The following is a 17,889-nucleotide window of genomic DNA, read 5'->3' as shown; positions in this document are numbered from 1 at the left end:
CCACACTGCCAAAACATCATTGGTGCGATAACCACAACTGCAACAGCACCTATGTCGAGTCAGTATAGTCGCGGCTTTTTATTGAGTATGTGACTCCGAAAAGGTCAGCAAGCTCATTTTCTTCGGCTGCCTCTGGAGACACGATTACTCCAAAAATTACTGCAGGAAGTTGTGTGGCTGGGAAATGAATTTTCAACGAACGTGAAATCTTTATTAGCGGAAAACGATATAACAAAATATACAGACGCCTATACAACTTCACACTAGGCCGTCACACAAAAATATAGACTCAGTTTCAGTTCCGTTAAACAGCAATTGATTGTCATATAACAAAGTCATCACACTAAATTATGACACTTATACACAGTATAATAATTGCTTTGTGTGTAAGTATGTCGTGTTAGCTGTTCTGTATTCTACGCCTCCGGAGGCACATTACATGTGTTCTTGAATAAAGTACTGGTAACTGACTGTACAGGTTATGTTCAAAGAGCAATATTGTTTTAAAAAATATCTCTGTTTCTCAACTTCCCATCAAATGTTAAAGTTGAACCACGCACAAATTATGATCGTCGTGGAATGAGATATATTCACGCTATTTCAGCACTACGCGATAGAACAGTTCTTCGCTTCAAAATGTAGTAACGGGAGGAAAAATTGCGTATGAATAACAATAGCATCTTGAAGTAGTTAACTATATTTACGAAAAGTTATGTGTCTATCCCTGTGTCTAGAAATGGAAGCGTTCAGATCGGGTACACCCTCGACATATTGTGTAAGCGTACCCAGCGATTTAAAGTGGGAGGCCACATAAAACGGATTGCGGGTGATGTACTGTTCCTCTGGAAACTAGAAACATGTATTTATGATTGACTTGAAATGTTTAACCGAACTCTTATTCTGTGTACAAAAGAGTACGTAGAATTATCTCACTGTGATATACACTCTGTGATCAAAAGTATCCGGACACGCCCAAAAACAAACGTTTTTCGTATTAGGTGCATTGTGATGCCACCTACTCCCAGGTACTCTATATGACAGGGTGTGGGTATAGCGAATGCCGCGTTAATGCCATCTGCCAGTGTGTATAGCGCCAACAGTAAAATTCGGAGGCAGTGGTGTTGCCGGCCGTACGTGGCCGAGCGGTTCTAGGCGCTTCAGTCCAGAACCGCGCTGCTGCTGTGGTCGCAGGTTCGAATCCTTCCTCGGGCATGGATGTGTGTGATGTCCTTAGGTTAGTTAGGTTTAAGTAGTTCTAAGTCTAGGGGACTGATGACCTCAGATGTTAAGTCCCATAGTGCTTAGAGCCATTTGAACCATTTTTTTTTTTTTCTTTTGCAGTGGTGTTATGGTGTGGTCGTGTTTTTCATGGAGGGGGCTTGCACCCCTTGTTGTTTTGCTTGTCTCTATCACAGCACAGGCCTACATCGATGTTTTAAGCACCTTCTTGTTTCCCACTGTTGAAGAGCAGTTCGGGGATGAAGATTGCATCTTTTAACACGATCGAGCACCTATTCAGAATGCACGGCCTGTAGGGGAGTGGTTGCACGGCAATACAATCCCTGTAATGGACGAAATTGTAAGTCATTTTCAGCCAATTGTCCCGATACTTTTGATCACATAGTGTATATGAAAAGCAGTATCGATAATACAGGATAATCTATGTTTTTGGAGAACAATAGAAATAGGTTATGGTTGGCTGAGTAGTTGATTTGAGGGAGGGGACCAAACAGCGAGGTCATCGGCCCCATCGCACTAGGGAAGGATGGAGAACGAAGTCAATCGTGCCATTGCAAAGTAACCATCCCGGTATTGGCCTGAAGTGATTTAGGGAAAACGCGGAAAGCCTAAATGAGGATGGCGGGAGGCGGGTTTGAACCGTTGTACTCCCGAATGCGGGGCCAGTGTGCTAATCACTGCGCCACCTCGCTCGGTAGAAGTAGGTTTTCATAATTTTACCTTGGTTCGAATCGTCATAGGGGAAAGACATGGATGGAGACGTATGTAACTTAAACGTGTTTCTGGTAAACATATACTGTTATTTGTAACTAAACCACTTTTTCAGTAGCGGTAGCATCCCTAAATGTGTGGATAATTAATTGTGTTTTTTTTCAGAAATTAACAACGTGCGGTATAGCGTGAGTTGTAATTTGTATTGCTGGCCGCCATTAGCAAGACAGCAGATTCTTGTTCAAATTACTCTAATATTAAGTGGCGTAAAACAAAATGGAGAGGCTTCACAATTAATTATTTGAGTAAACATATTACATTCAAGTTAATTTCATTGATTTTGCAAAAAGTCGTACCGATATTAAGACATTCTTGTGGTTGCCGCTTCACGCCGACGTTTTGTTAAACTGACGAGATTTTCAACGCTTAGAAACTTCACAGCTTTGAATTAATAAAAACCATTCAAAAGATGTTTCTCCACGCGAATCCATGAAATTATAAATTATTATTCATGTGAAAAGGCATTCAGTTACAGTCGTGTAATATTTCTAAATGTAAAAGATTAAGGTACTTCCCACCGAACTGTTCCTCATTTATTTTACGTCTATACCGACATTCCAAAGTGACTTACTTGTAGGGCACTTGAATATAGATAGCCTTAACATTATCAACAATAATAATACCCATGATAATAAACTGTAGTGAATATGTTATGTGTAGCTTTATGTGATCTTACGATTTATTATTAACATCACAAGTATACACACACACACACACACACACACACACACACAAGAAAGAATCACTATATTGGCGCTCATACGGTGTCGCCAGAAACATATGTATGGTACAAGATACATCTTTTTTTATTGTAATTTGTGTTGTATTTTCTTTCATGTACACCATTGCCTACAATGGCGCCGACAATGGTCTTCCTCCAACCCAGACTCAAATAATCTATTCAAAGATCCGAGCCAACGCCCTGTCGGATTTGAGCTACCAAGGAGATCCTGGAATCACTTAACCGGTTCCGAGCACGGCATGGAAATTGTCACTACTGGAAACATAAGTGGGGCGTGATTGACACACCTGACTGCGACTGTGGACACAACAAACACACTACATCACATCGCCACTGAATGCCCTTTAAGGATATTCCAAGGCACCTTCCAGGACCTTCATTTGTTTAAGGGAGAAGCTACCACCTGGTTGAAAGGACTGGACATCCTACTACAGGGTCACTTTATGGAATCACACATCACTTATTATTTTATTCTATGTGACTTGATATTGTATACATTTGTCAGTATCATTATTTTATCACCACCATGTACCGTACACATACTATTTATCTCAAAATGTACCAGATGTATCTGATGCTGTATTACTGATGAAATCTGATGCTGTATTTAAAGCCATACAAAATAAATAAATAATTGCCTAAAACAACGAGGGTACAAATTGATCAGCAACACATAAGCAGCGAGAAGTTGTTGACACAGTGGAATGCAAGCCCAGGCTTCAAGAATAAAGGTAATAAGTGTCTTTGGGGGCATGCAATAAGTGATTTTTTTGCAATTTCAATATTGCTTCTTGTTTATACTCAATTGGAAGTGCTGTTCAAATTCAAATGACTCGTAGCACTATGGGACTTAACATCTGAAGTCATCAGTCCCCTATACTAAGAACTACTTGAGCCTAACTAACCTAAGGACATCACACACATCCATGCCAGAGGCAGGTTTCGAACCTGCGACCGTAGCAGCCGCGTGGTTCCGGGCTGAAGCGCCTAGGACCGTTTGGCCACCACGCCGGCGGCAGTGCCGTGTGGGAGAGTTACTTTTGTAGTCTATCATCATGGAGTAGGAAGTAATAGTGAGAGTGAGGTTTTTATTTAGATTTTCTGTTGTTTTCAGTGTGTAAATATTTCTTGTGTCTTGTATTTTTGCTTGTATATAGTGCTTAGTGTACCTAGGTATTCAATATGGGTAGCCCTAAGAGGAAAGAAATATTAAAGGGAGATACTGCGGCAGAGCTAGAGAAAACTGATAACATTCGTGAGTTGGCTTGTACCGAAATAATGGATAATTGCTCGGAATTCCAGGTTGTGGAAACCGAGGAACTCAAGGTAGGAAATCAAATGTCTGGTTCTAGTGTGGAAACACTGGAACAACAGACAAGCGTCATACCAGTTGACGCTACTACCAGTTCTGCACAAGCCGTAGCGAGAGAAGATGTGATGTTGCTCACGGCGACAGAAACAATTTGCTTTCTCTGCTGCTACATAACCTAGGCTTGAGAGGGAGGATGAAGAAAGGGGAAGAAAGAGTAAAAGAAATGGAACGGGAAGGAAGAGAAAGGGAAAGGGAAAATGAGAGGAAATGACAAAGGAAAGGAAATGGAACGAGAAGAAACAGAAAGACTTAAGGAGATGAATGAGGGTAAAGGTTAAGAATTTGCGAACTCGAAAGAGATAATAGGCTGACCTAAGAACTAAACAAGATTATCGATGCTCGGGAAGAACTAGTCACTCAAAATAAGAATTTGTCTAGTAAAGTGAGTGAACTGGACTCTCAAGTAAATAGACTAGGAGAAACTAACCAAACGCTTGAAGGCTAGGTAAAAAAGATTACTAGCAATTTGGACGATGTGTTCAGTAACAGAAACCGGAGATACCACGACACTGCAATGTTTGAATATTGCAATAAGTCGCAAGAAAGATGACCGTGCTTGAAACACAGCAGCGCATGGTTACGGCAGGCCGTGAAGCTATCGAGAACAGGTTTAGGGAAACTAACGGAACACAAAGTACCAGTTATCGATGTGGTGTCAGCCCCATTAGCACTGTATGTTGCGAGATTTTAAACCGCAATTAGGCTGGCAGATACTGTCCGGGCAGCGAAGAGCAGATTCTTGGCGCGACAGCCGCTAACGCTGCAAAAACAGAAACCTTGGCGAATATAAAGTACGAGGAGTCGCTTATAAAACACAGACAGTTCCAGACGTTCTTGGAAGAGAAAAAGATGGTACATCCCCTAATTTTCATTAAGAGTTTCAGGAATGTAGTGCCTGCTTCTTGGTTAGAGAGACAAAAGCTGTAGTTAGTGATTTCTTTCATATCTGGCGATGCAGCACTGTGTCCGATGGAAATCGCCGATACCTGTCAGAACTTTTCAGAAATCGAAAAGTTATTTCCATGACGCTTCTGGTCGAAGTGTATTCAAGAACGCTTAAGAAAGCAGGTTTACAATTCTGAACCATATAACCCTATACAGGGTAACCTGCGCAAATACTTTGAAAAGTACTGAAATAAGACTCGGTACTGGAATGAGCCAATGTCTCCAAGAGATGTACTGAGAATACGGAAAGGGAAACTACCAACTGCCATTAGGGAAAAACTTTTCCATGCCCCTGATTCGGACCTGGAACAATTTATCGTCACTCTTGGCATACTTGGCCTCTAACAGGAGACTGCAAAGCAAAGTGAGACAGGGAGCAGTGGCATGGACCATAAAATTTTTAACAAAAATAGAAATCAGAATGGAAACAGTCGAATGTAAAACGGACACCAAACAGGTAATGATTTCTGTGCCTGGGCCAACTGCAGCCTCAAAAACTGGCACTGATCTCAAGGTAATTATGGACGTAATAATAACAACAGTTCCAATGGGAATCCGTTTAAGAGCAGGAGCAACATTTTTAATAGAAAGAGGAGAAATGATGGGGGCTACAACGCCTGATTTCAACCTAACTGGGCGGAATAGCCGCACAGTTTTGGTATATTGTCATTTTTGCCTTGTTTGATATTTTGTTGGTGTAAACTAATTTCCAACTTCTATACACGGGAATGTATTCACAATTAAATTGCCATATTGTATCACATTGACAGATTTTATAAAAGATTTGATGTTATATTACATACCTCTTACAGCTTAAATCACTGGAATAGCCCCACTGTACCCTACTTGAAATGCATCAGCCAAATATTGGCCTAATAGTTTCATATTTCTCTTATATTCCACTGATTTAAAGATATTTGTATGATGATTTGTGGGTAATGATAATAACTGTGAGGATGAGCCAGTAACACGCATTTCATTTTTTCACATAAGTATTTAGTTTACGGATTTACAACATTCTGGGATGTTGAAGGGTCGGCTACTTGTGATATTATATCAACGTGACAAACAGATAAAGTTGCTAAATACCTCTTTTTAGTACTTGGTGATGGCTTAGTGAGGGGTAACATCCGCCGATACCCTTCGTTCGTTCTGGTTTATCTGCGAGAGTGTAGAAGTTTGCTGGTAAAGAGAAGTGACAGCCGTGCGGGGTAGCCGCGTGGTCTCGGGCGCCTTGTCACGGTTCGCGCGGCTCTCTTGATTATTTTTAGGAAGTTTTTAGGAAGCTTTTTTGCTCCTGCTAGTAGTATTAGTAATTATAGTTTGCCGATAAGTCGAAAAGGGGGAAAGGAGTTTCTTGTTTTTAATTAACGCTCAGTGGTGGGAGTCATGTTTGGCTGTTCAGGTGTAACTTGCTTATGCCAATTTTTTTTAATGTATTGTAACCAGAAAGTTTTTAAAAGTTAGTTTGTGCCTAGTTGTAAAATGATTGCTTTCCAGCTTCTTGATTCGAACTGGTTGAGATTGAGAACAGAGCAAGGCAATGTTTGTGTGAGGATTTTACTTTATTATTAGTGGTCATGCACGAATATCTCAGAACGAATGGCTCTTTAAATTGAGTGACCGACAGTAATCTTTGTTGTTGTTACCTAATAATTGGGTGCTAACAGAAATCTGAAATTATTTTTATATAATTGAGCAACAATTGTATCTAGCTAAAGGATAGTGGAGCAGAGAAAAGGGAGAAAGAATAATATTGTTTTAGCTACTGTTTCTTTTATATTATTATAATTTTTGTAACGAAGAGGAAAAAATTTTAACAGTCCGGCCTCTTACACGGATGTCACCTTGACGCTTTGTTTTAATCTGATTTAGCTGTAATAAGTTCACCATGATGGATGTTTGTCAGTGTTTATGCTAGTAGCTGAGCGGTTCTAGGCGCTACAGTCTGGAACCGAGCGACCGCTGCGGTCGCAGGTTCGTATCCTGCCTCGGGCATGGATGTGTGTCATGTCCGTAGGTTAGTTAGGTTTAAGTAATTCTAAGTTCTAGGGGATTGATGACCTCAGAAGTTAAGTTGCATAGTGCTCAGAGGCATTTGAACCATTTTATGCTAGTATCAGTGAAGCTAATTTTGTGTCTTTTTGGAGTAAATTTGAAAATTAAAACATGTATCCTCTTAATGACTCAGTGTTTCCACTCAAACAGTCCCTGCGACCTGCTTTCCTGTCTACCAACAACTTTCCGGTTTTTATTCATAACCCATTCCAAAATCATCAACCCATTCAGAGTAAATTCACTCCAGATAGAAAAAAAGGTCGCGATAATCGTTATCCAAAGTGTGCAGTCCTAAAGAGTCGACTGCACACTGACCAGCGTAGCGCTGCGAAACGGCACCAAGGAGGCTCTGAGCCTCACGCCAATGGAAAAAGTCAGCAGCGCCACACCGCCAGAAAGACAGATTTCAGCGCCCCCTGCCAACAATGAGTTGAGTTAATCAGCAGTCTATAGCTGGTTCGCCCAATTCGGTCGCTGACTTCGACAGCATCAGTACTGAGTAATAGGAAGACGCTACTTAGCCTGATTTCTGGAAGCAATAATAGTTAGTAAGTGTAGCTGCATGTAGGGGGCAGCACAGGAAGCCACTTCATAATGAGAAGTTAAGTAACGTTCCTTTCACTTTTAGAAATAAATTGTTCTGTTAATCTGCAAGTGTTACGCACAGATTATTTTGGATTCCAGTCACTGGCCATTGCAACTTCTCTCCGTCCTTGTTTGTGTTGGCGTCAACTCCCACAGCAGTCAACACGACAGAAAGTACAATGCATGTCATCATGAAAATGCTTGTATCTGGTTTCATGATCATTTACATTGTACTCCACTGGTTGCCGACTACCACAATTTTTTTGATACATGGAGTAATATTTATTAATTTTAATAATTAACAGCCTCAGTTGCACTGCTTGCCTAGAATTTACCTAGGTTTCAGTCGGGATAACTCAGCCTTCTTCAGAATAACAGTTACTACCGTTTTCTTTAGTGGACATAGTCAAGCTAAAACTACAAATCCATAAATTATCAAAAAATGGTTCAAATGGCTCTGAGCAGTGTGGGAGTTAACATCGGAAGTCATCAGTCCCCTAGAACTTAGAACTACTTAAACCTAACTAACCTAAGGACATCACACACATCCACACCTGAGGCAGGATTCGAACCTGCGACCGTAGCGGTCGCGCGGTTCCAGACTGAAGCGCCTAAAACCGCTCGGCTACACCGGCCGGCTCATAAATTATCGTCAGACTATAAAACATATCTGGAACTATAGTATGAAGGCTTTCACGACCGGATGACATATCTTCTGGTAAACCTTCCGGGATGTAAGGTCGTGACCCATGAAACTCTTCAGCTCCTAACGTTTCGTCCAGAGTTGCGCTGGACATCTTCAGAGGGGTGTTTCTCCTCCGGTGAGTCTTGCCGACTGACGGGTCGGACTTTTTTTTTTTTTTTTACTTTATTGTTATTTTGACACCTGAACAACCAGGTAGGCTGGCAGCAGCACAATACGCCGCTCTTCAGCCGAAGAGAGTACATGGAGATAAACAAAGAAGAGACATCACTTAGAAAAACGGCGGGAAAAAACAGGAGACACAAGAACATAAAAGCACAAGAAGCCGTTCACACTTGATGACAATCCACACTATGAACTGGAGACCCGACGCACAAACACTGAAGAAGACGATGGCACTGGTGAACAATGGAGCGTGACGGCGAAACTGAACACTAAACATGACGGCACACACGATACACTGATGGCGGTGATCTCCGGCGCGCGAATGTCCACTGAGCGTGTGCGAGTCCGGGGACCTGCCAAGAGGGGAACAGGGGTGAGGAGGGGGAGAGGGGAGGAAAAGAGGATGCCACAGCTTAGGAGACGGGGACAGGAGGATAGGGACAGGGGAGGGGGACGAGGGGGGAGAAAAGGAGGAGGGAGGGAAAAGGGAGAGAAGGGAGGGAGGGTGCCCAGAGGAGTAAGTACAGGAGGAGGGTGGGAGGATCAAAGTTGGTAGGAGGGGTAGATGGAGGGGAGGAGGGCATCATCAGGGAGAGGGAGCTGGCGGAAGCCACCTTGGGAGAGGGTAAGGAGGGTGGAGAGATGGAGACCGGGCGGGACGTGGGAATACAGGCGCGGCAGCGGGCAGGGGTGGGAGAGGAGCGGGGAGACGAGCGGGTGAGGAGGATCAAGTTTACGGGAGGTGTACAGGATCCGTATCCTTTCAAGGAAAAGGAGGAGGTGGGGGAAGGGGATGAGATCATACAGGATCCGTGTGGGGGAGGGGAGACGGATGCGATAGGCGAGGCGGAGAACATGGCGTTCAAGGATTTGGAGGGATTTATAAAAGGTAGGGGGAGCGGAGATCCATGCTGGATGGGCATAACAAAGGATAGGGCGGATGAGGGATTTATAGGTGTGGAGGATGGTGGAGGGGTCCAGACCCTACGTGCGGCCGGAAAGGACGGGTCGGACGTCTGAGAGCGACTTATGTATCGTAGAAAGTGGGCGTGACCAGAGTTACACGTGATATGCAGAGATAACCTTTGTCAGAGATAAAACTTAACTATCGATCGTAATCTCGTCACGGATAAAACTGTCTAGCAATTCTGTAGTGCTATTGTCCAAATATCACTAAGTTTCATGGTCTCTTCTTTCTGATTAAAATTATCCCTATGTTTATATATTTCAATTGCTTCTCTACAAAGCCGTGGGTAATAGTTTATCTACGACGACGAACTATTACCCACGGCTTTGTAGAGAAGCAATTGGAATATATAAACATAGGGATAATTTTAATCGGAAAGAAGAGACCATGAAACTTAGTGATATTTGGACAGTAGCACTACAGAATTGCTAGACAGTTTTATCCGTGACGAGATTACGATCGATAGTTAAGTTTTATCTCTGACAAAGGTTATCTCTGCATATCACGTGTAACTCTGGTCACGCCCACTTTCTACGATACATAAGTCGCTCTCAGACGTCCGACCCGTCAGTCGGCAAGACTCACCGGAGGAGAAACACCGCTCTGAAGATGTCCAGCGCAGCTGTGGACGAAACGTTAGGAGCTGAAGAGTTTCATGGATCACGACCTTACATCCCGGAAGGTTTACCAGAAGATATATCTGGAACTGCCTCGGCCCCACTTCGCGACCGTGATGCGGCAGCCACGAGTGCTGCACTGGAACTCAGCAATTGCAACTAAATAATTACAATATGATTTAAACATGACAATCGGTCAAAGCCGCAAAATAGCCTTTTTTATAACTTGTTGTTGACTACTTGCAGGTTTTTACTCATAACCATTCTCAAATCATTCATTTAATAAGAATAAACATCACTTAAATGTCTTCTACACTTGCACATCTCTATAGAGTAGAGGGTGATCCATGTAACAGGAGGTGTGGGAAGTCTCTTGCAGGCACTGGACACATGTTGAGGGGTGGACAATCTTCTAAAGAAAGATCACCTGGGACAGAAGGCAGGACTCTGAGCACTGGCCAGCAGGTAGAAGTTGGGGGCATGCCAGGCTGTGTACAGCTGCACCTGCAGGTCAGGTGAGTCTGCAGGTCTTTAGAATTGTCAGATTCGTCGTACATGAGTTGGGGTCATTTTCTAAAAGAACTCTGCTTGGGAATAACATAGCGTGTCGCGGCTTCACGAAAAAAATTATATCTATGGCCCAGCTATGTCTGAAGCTGTGATACGTGTTTTTCTTAAATTGATGGTGGAGGCGGGGAGGGGAGGGGGAGAGAAAGGAAAGGAAAGTGTAGGAACTGACGATATCAGTTGCATCAGAACTTTATGCTGAATCAACGGCAATGAGTGAAAATATGTGCAGGATCGGGACTCGATTTGGTATCTCCTGCTTATTAGGCAGATGAATTTATCACTGCACCGCGCAGGCACAGTGTTAGTCGCAAATGCGCGACAGTCTCAGGATGCTTCCCGGATAGCTCAGTGAGCTATGAATCCACAACCATCAGTGCAGATGCAGACTTTAGTTCTGTCTCGAACGGGAATCTAAAATCAGCGGATGGGGACAATGGATAAGCGGTCGTTCTAGGTGGGAATGAGAGTCGGCCGAGGAGCGTGCTACATCTACATCCACATCTCCATAGACGCTCCTCAAACCACAGTAAGGTACGTGGCGAAGGGTACCATGTACCACTACTTGTCATATCTCCTGCTGTTCCACTCGCAAAGAGAGCGAGGGAGAAACGACTATCTGTATGCAGCCGGATGAGCCCTAATGTCGCGTATCTTATATTCATGGTACTTACGCGCGATGTATGTTGGCGGGAGCAGAATCGTTCGGCAGTCAGCTTCAAATGCCGGTTCTCCAAATTTGTTCAATAGTGTTTCCCGAAAAGAACTCCGCCTTCACTCCAGGGATTCCCATTTGAGTTCCCGAAGCATTTCCGAACCACTTAAGTTTTGGTTCAAATGGCTCTGAGCACTATGGGACTTAACATCAGTGGTCATCAGTCCCCTAGAACTTAGAACTACCTAAACCTAACGAACCTAAGGACATCACACACATCCATGCGCGAGGCAGGATTCGAACCTGCGACCGTAGCAGTCGCGCGGTTCCGGACTGCGCGCCTAGAACCGCTAGACCACCGCGGCCGGCACTTAAGTTTTGTTCGAACCTCCCGGTAACAAATCTAGCAGCCCTCCTGTGAATTGCTTCGATGTCTTTCTTCAATCCGGCATGCTACCGATTCCAGACACTCGAGAAGTACTCAAGAGTAGGTCGCACCAGCGTCCTATATGAGGTCTCCTTTATACGTGAACCACTCTTTCCTATAATTCTTCCAAAAATCCGAAGTGGAACATTTGCCTTCCATACCACTGCATTCACATGCTCCTTCCATCTCATATCGCTTTGCAACGTTATGCCCAGATATTTAAACGACTTGATTGTGTGAAGCAGGACACTAGTAATACTGTATCCGAACATTACAGGTTTGTTCTTCCTACTCATTGGTATTAACGTACATTTTTCCACATTTAGGACTAGCTGCCACTCATCACATTAACTGGAAGTTTTGTCTAAGTCGTCTTGTATCTTCCTACAGCCACTCAAATTCGACGCCTTACAATACACCACATCACCAGCGAACAACCGCGGATTCCTGCCCACCGTGTCCGCCAAATCGTTTATGTATACAGAGAACCACAGCGCTCCTGTCACACTTCCCTGGGACACTCCTGACGATAGCCTTGTCTCTGATGAACACTCGCCGTCGAGGACAACATATCTTGTTGTATTATTTAAGAATTCTTCGAGACACTCACAAATCTGTGAACTTATTGCATATCCTCGTACCTTCGTTAACAGCTTGCAATGGGGCACCGTGTCAAATGCTTTCCAGAAATTTGGAAATATGGAATCTGCCTGTTGCCCTTCATCCATAGTTCTCAGTATATCACGTGGGAAAAGAGCAAGCTGAGTTTCGCACGAGCGCTGCTTTCTAAAACCATGCTGCTCAGCCTCAAGAAAGTTTATTATATTGGAACTGATAATGTGTTCAAGGATTATGAAGCAAACACAAGTTAGGAGTATTGGTCTGTACTTTTGCGGGTCCGTTCGTTTACTTTTCTTACATATTGACGTCACCTGCGCTTTTTTCCAGTCGCTTGGGACTTTGTGCTGGGTGAGAGATTCACGATAAATGCAAGCTAGGTAAGGGGCCAAAGCCGTCGAGTAGTCTTTGTAAAACCGAACTGGGATTCCATCCGGACCTAGTGGCTTATTTGTTTTCAAATCTTTAAGTTGCTTCTCTACGCCAGCTATAGTTATTTATATGTCGTCCATACGGGGGTCTGTACTATAGTCAAATGATGGTAAGTCTGTACGGTTTTCCTGCGTGAACGATGTCTTGAACGTGAAATTTAAAACTTCGCCTTCCGTTTTGTTATCTTCAACTGCCACACCAGACTGGTCAACGAGGGGACTGAATGGAAGCCTTAGACCCGCTTGACGATTTTGTATACGACCAGAATTTTTCTCCGTTTTCTGCCAGATCTTTTGCTAAGGTGTGACGGTGGTAGTTGTTGTATGATTCACACACAGATCTTTTCACAGACGTACGAATCTCTACTAACCTTCACTTGTAGTCGTTTGTGCGTCATCTTTTGAACCCAGAGTGCAATAGCCTTTGCTTCCACTGTATCTTACAAACTTATTATTAAACCACGTTGGGTATTTTCCATCGTTTATCCACTTATTAGGCACATAAATCTCCAGACAACGATTTACAATCTGCTTAAACTTTGCCCATAATTCCTCTACATCCATCTTACTAGTACTAAATGATGCCAGTTCACTGTTTAGGTGAGTCTGGTGAGATAGTCCGCACATTTGCGATTGTGTCCAGGTCATGGAGTGATTATCGTAACTGCCTAGTAAGTGCAAAGTAGGAGATCTTGTGTTCGAGTCGCGATCCGCCACACAATTTCACTCGTCGCCGCTGATTCCACATAAAATCCTGATACAGCTGATGTTATCAGTTCCCTCCCTTTCCCATGCTTTCTGCCCCCTCCTCCTTCAACTTGCATAACGAAAGAAATTGTTTCACAAGCCATTATTTCTGTTGAAAGAAAATCTCAGTGGCGTGCTTTTCGCTGAAAGGCCTTCCATGAAAACTGGACGGAGTCTTGCTCCACCAAAGATAGCCCGCTTGCGGTTTTGATTGTGAAGACCTGCGTGGCACTCACTGCTTACGTTTTTCTCCTTTTTGTGGTGGAGGAATAGTAACAACTGTGCATAAAACTGCAAACAGCATAACGCTCTCGTCTAAGACATGGGAAAGCACCTCACTGAATGGCTTAAAAACATTGACTACAAGGAATGTTGACATTTCATTTCTTAGAAATTCATTGAGAGTACTCATTGTCATTGGCTCGTCTTTCCCGTTACGAAGGAATGTTTGCGATGAGTTTTTGTAGGGAACTCAGCATTACAGTGCTGCCACAGTAGCTCGTGAGAGTTTGAGGAGAGACCAGTGCACAAACACTGAGAAGAGAAGCTCGGACCTACATCGGAGAGTCAGTCAGTCGCTTTTTGAACACGCACATCCTGCTGTGCAGTCCAACATCGTGTCCACTCAACCACGACGCCGTGGTTCTTGGAATTAACTCGATGTTGCATATCTTGAGGTTGCAGCGTTTACTGTTTCTATTTTTCTCCTTTTTTCACAGTTCACTACACCTTCTTCCTCTTTTCATGGTTGACAAACTATCCACTGAGCCATTATACTACTGAATCTGAGGGGGATCCGATGGGGAATTTCCCTTGTTAGAGGATACAACAAATCTACTAAGGGTAATGACTACATTTTACTGACCCATCCTCTTCTGCGCTGTTATTTCATTTCATCGGATCCGTACCTTGCAGGCTGCTCCTGTGGTCTAGAGGTAGCGTCCTTGATTGTTAATCAAAATGACTTCGGTCCCGCGTTTGAAAGCCGCCATTGCTTAATTTTTGAAAAATGATAAGCGTTGGACGCCGAAGACTTCCGGCATGAAAAGTCACATTCATTCTCCCATCGGCCCTGTCTAAGAGGGAGGAGGAGTGAACAGAGGTTCAGGGCACTCTCTTGTCCTTGGGGTGGGAAACTGCTCCTAAATTCGGAAGAAGAAGCAATGATCAAATGATCAACGGCATGGGGATGCAAAAGGCAATGGAAACCACTGCATTAAAGACAACGTGTATCCACAGGACATGTGGACTGAATTTGAAAAAGTGTCATTATGATCTCTCCTTTGTCAAAAGATTCCGGAATAGTCCCCCATTCGCATCTCCGGGAGGGGACTGCCAAAGTGGAGGTGATCATGAGGAAAAGATTGAATAACAAATGAAAGGATAGCATTACATACGAGTCGAGGCGTGGGATGTTACAAGCTGGAACGTGGTAGGGACGCTAGATAATCTGAAAACGGAAATGCAAAGGCGCAGTTTTGGTACAGTGGAGATCAGTGAAGTGAAACACAAAGGAGAGAAGGATTTCTGGTCAGATGAGTGTAGGATAATACCAAACGCAGCAGAAAATGATATAACGGGAGTTGGATTCGTTATGAACGGGAAGGTAGGGCAGAGAGTATTACTGTGAACAGTTCAGTGACAGGGTTGTTCTTATCAGAATCGACAGCAACCCAACACTGACAACAATAGTTCAAGTATACATGCCGACGTCGCAAGCTGAAGATCATGAGAGAGAGAGAGAGAGAGAGAGAGTATATGAAGATATTGAAAGGATAACACAATAAGTAAAGGGAGATGAAAACCTAATACTCATGGGGTACTGGAATGCACTTGTAGGGGAAGGGGTAGAAGAAAGGGTTACAGGAGGATATGGGCTTGGGAAATGGAATGAAAGAGCAGAAAGATTAATTGACTTCTGTAATAAAATACAGCTGCTAATAGTGAATGTTTTGTTCAAGAATCGCAAGAGGAGGAGTTACACTGGGAAAAGGCCAGGTAATACGAGAAGATTTTAGATTTAATGGCCAGATAGAGATGCCGAAATAAGATACTCTATAGTAAGACGTATTCAGGGGCAGATATAGACTCAGATCACAATGTAGTATTGATGAAGATTAGTCAGAAGTTTAAGACATTAGTCAGGAAAAATGAATGCGCAAAGAAATGTGATACGGAAGTACAAAGGAATGTCAAGATAACCCTTAAAGCTCTCTAAGGCTAAAGATACAGCAATGAAGCCTAATTCCGTTGGCAGTACAGTTGAAGAGCAATGGCTATCTGTAAAAAGTGCAATCACAGAAGTTGGAAAGAAAAACATGGATACAAAGAAGGTAACTGCGAAGAAACCATGAGTAACAGAAGAAATACTTCAGTTGATCGATGAAAGAAGGAAGTACAAAAATTATCAGGGAAACTCAGAAGTAAATGAAATAGGGGAAGTGTGTAGAAGCTAAGACGAAATAGCCGCATAAAAATATGAACATACGGAAAAACAAATGATTCTCAAAAGGACTGACTCAGTATTTAGGAAAGTCAAAAAAACCTTCAGCGAAATTGAAAGCAAAGGTGGTAACATTAAGAGTGCAACGGGAATTCCACGGTTAAATAAAGAGGAAAGAGCGGATATGGGGAAAGAGTTCATTAAAGGCCTCTATGAGTTATGTCTGATATGATAGAAGAAGAAACAGGAGTAGGTTTAGAAGAGATATGGGTCCAGTATTAGAACCAGAATCTAAGAGATCGTTGGAGAACTTAAGATCAGATAGGGCAGAAAGGATAGATAACATTCCATCAGAATATCTAAATACATTGGGGGAAATGGAAACATAACGACTATTCACGTTGGTGTGAAAAATGTGTGAGTGTGGTGACATACCATCTGACTTTCGGAAAAATATCATCCACACTATTCCGAAGACTGCAAGAGCTGACGAGTTCGAGAATTATCGCTCAATCAGTTCAACAGCTGATACATCCAAGTTACTGACAAGAATAATATACAGAAGAATGGAAAATAAAATTGAGAATGTGTTAGATGACGATCAGTTGGGCTTTAGGAAAGATAAAGGCACCACAGAAGCAATCCTGATTTTGTGTTTGATAACGAAAGCAAGACTAAAGAAAAATCAAGACACATTCATAGCGTTCGTCGACTAGGATGAAGCGTGAATGGTGCAAGATGTTCGAAATTCTGAGAAAAACAAGGGTAAGCTATAGGGATGGTTCAAATGGCTCTGAGCACTATGGGACTCAACTGCTGAGGTCATTAGTCCCCTAGAACTTAGAACTAGTTAAACCTAACTAACCTAAGGACATCACAAACATCCATGCCCGAGGCAGGATTCGAACCTGCGACCGTAGCGGTCTTGCGGTTCCAGACTGCAGCGCCTTTAACCGCACGGCCACTTCGGCCGGCTGGCTATAGGGAGAGTCGGGTATTATACAGTACATACAAGAGGCAAAAGTGATAATATGAGTGGACGACCACGAACGCAATGCTCGGATTAAAAAAGATGTAAGACAGAGGTGTAGTCGTTCCTGAGAATGTAAGTTTAGAGCACAGCGTTGTGTGGTAGTGAAACATGAACTGTGGGAAACCGAAAAAGAAGAAAATCGAAGCAGTTGAGATATGGTGCTACAGACGAATGTTGAATATTAGGTGGACTGATAAGATAAGGAATGTGGAGGTTCTGCGCAGAATCGGAGATATAGGAATGTGTGGAAAAAACTGACAAGGAGAAAGATGAGGATGACAGGTAAGGGAATGAATTCAATGGTACTAGAGGGAGCTGTGGAGTTCAAAAACTGTAGAGGAAGGCAGAGACTGGAATACATCCAACAAATAATAGAGTACGTAGGTTGCAAGTGCTACTCTGAGATGAAGCAGATGGCACGGAAGAGGGATCAAAAATGTCGGAAGACCAATAACTCAAAAAAAAAAAAAAAATCTTATATAGAATTGGAGGAAAACATCGTAGAAGTTCAAAGAAGGACAGCTCGTTCAAATGGTTCAAATGGCTCTGAGCACTATGGGACTTAACATCTGTGATCATCAGTCCCCTAGAACTTAGAACTGCTTAAACCTAACTAACCTAAGGACATCACACACATCCATGCCCGAGGCAGGATTCGAACCTGCGACCGTAGCAGTCGCGCGGTTCCGGACTGAGCACCTAGATCCGCTCGGCCACCTCGGCCGGCGGGCACCACGTTTTCTATAATCGTGAAACAGGGGAGAGTGTGTCCCGTACATTATGCGCAAGTTGGGATGGCAATCT

Source organism: Schistocerca serialis, chromosome 6 (assembly GCF_023864345.2).
Source record: "Schistocerca serialis cubense isolate TAMUIC-IGC-003099 chromosome 6, iqSchSeri2.2, whole genome shotgun sequence".
In the NCBI taxonomy this organism is placed as follows: Eukaryota; Metazoa; Arthropoda; class Insecta; order Orthoptera; family Acrididae; genus Schistocerca; species Schistocerca serialis.
The sequence above is the reverse complement of the archived record's forward strand: the minus strand, read 5'-3'. Positions refer to the sequence as shown.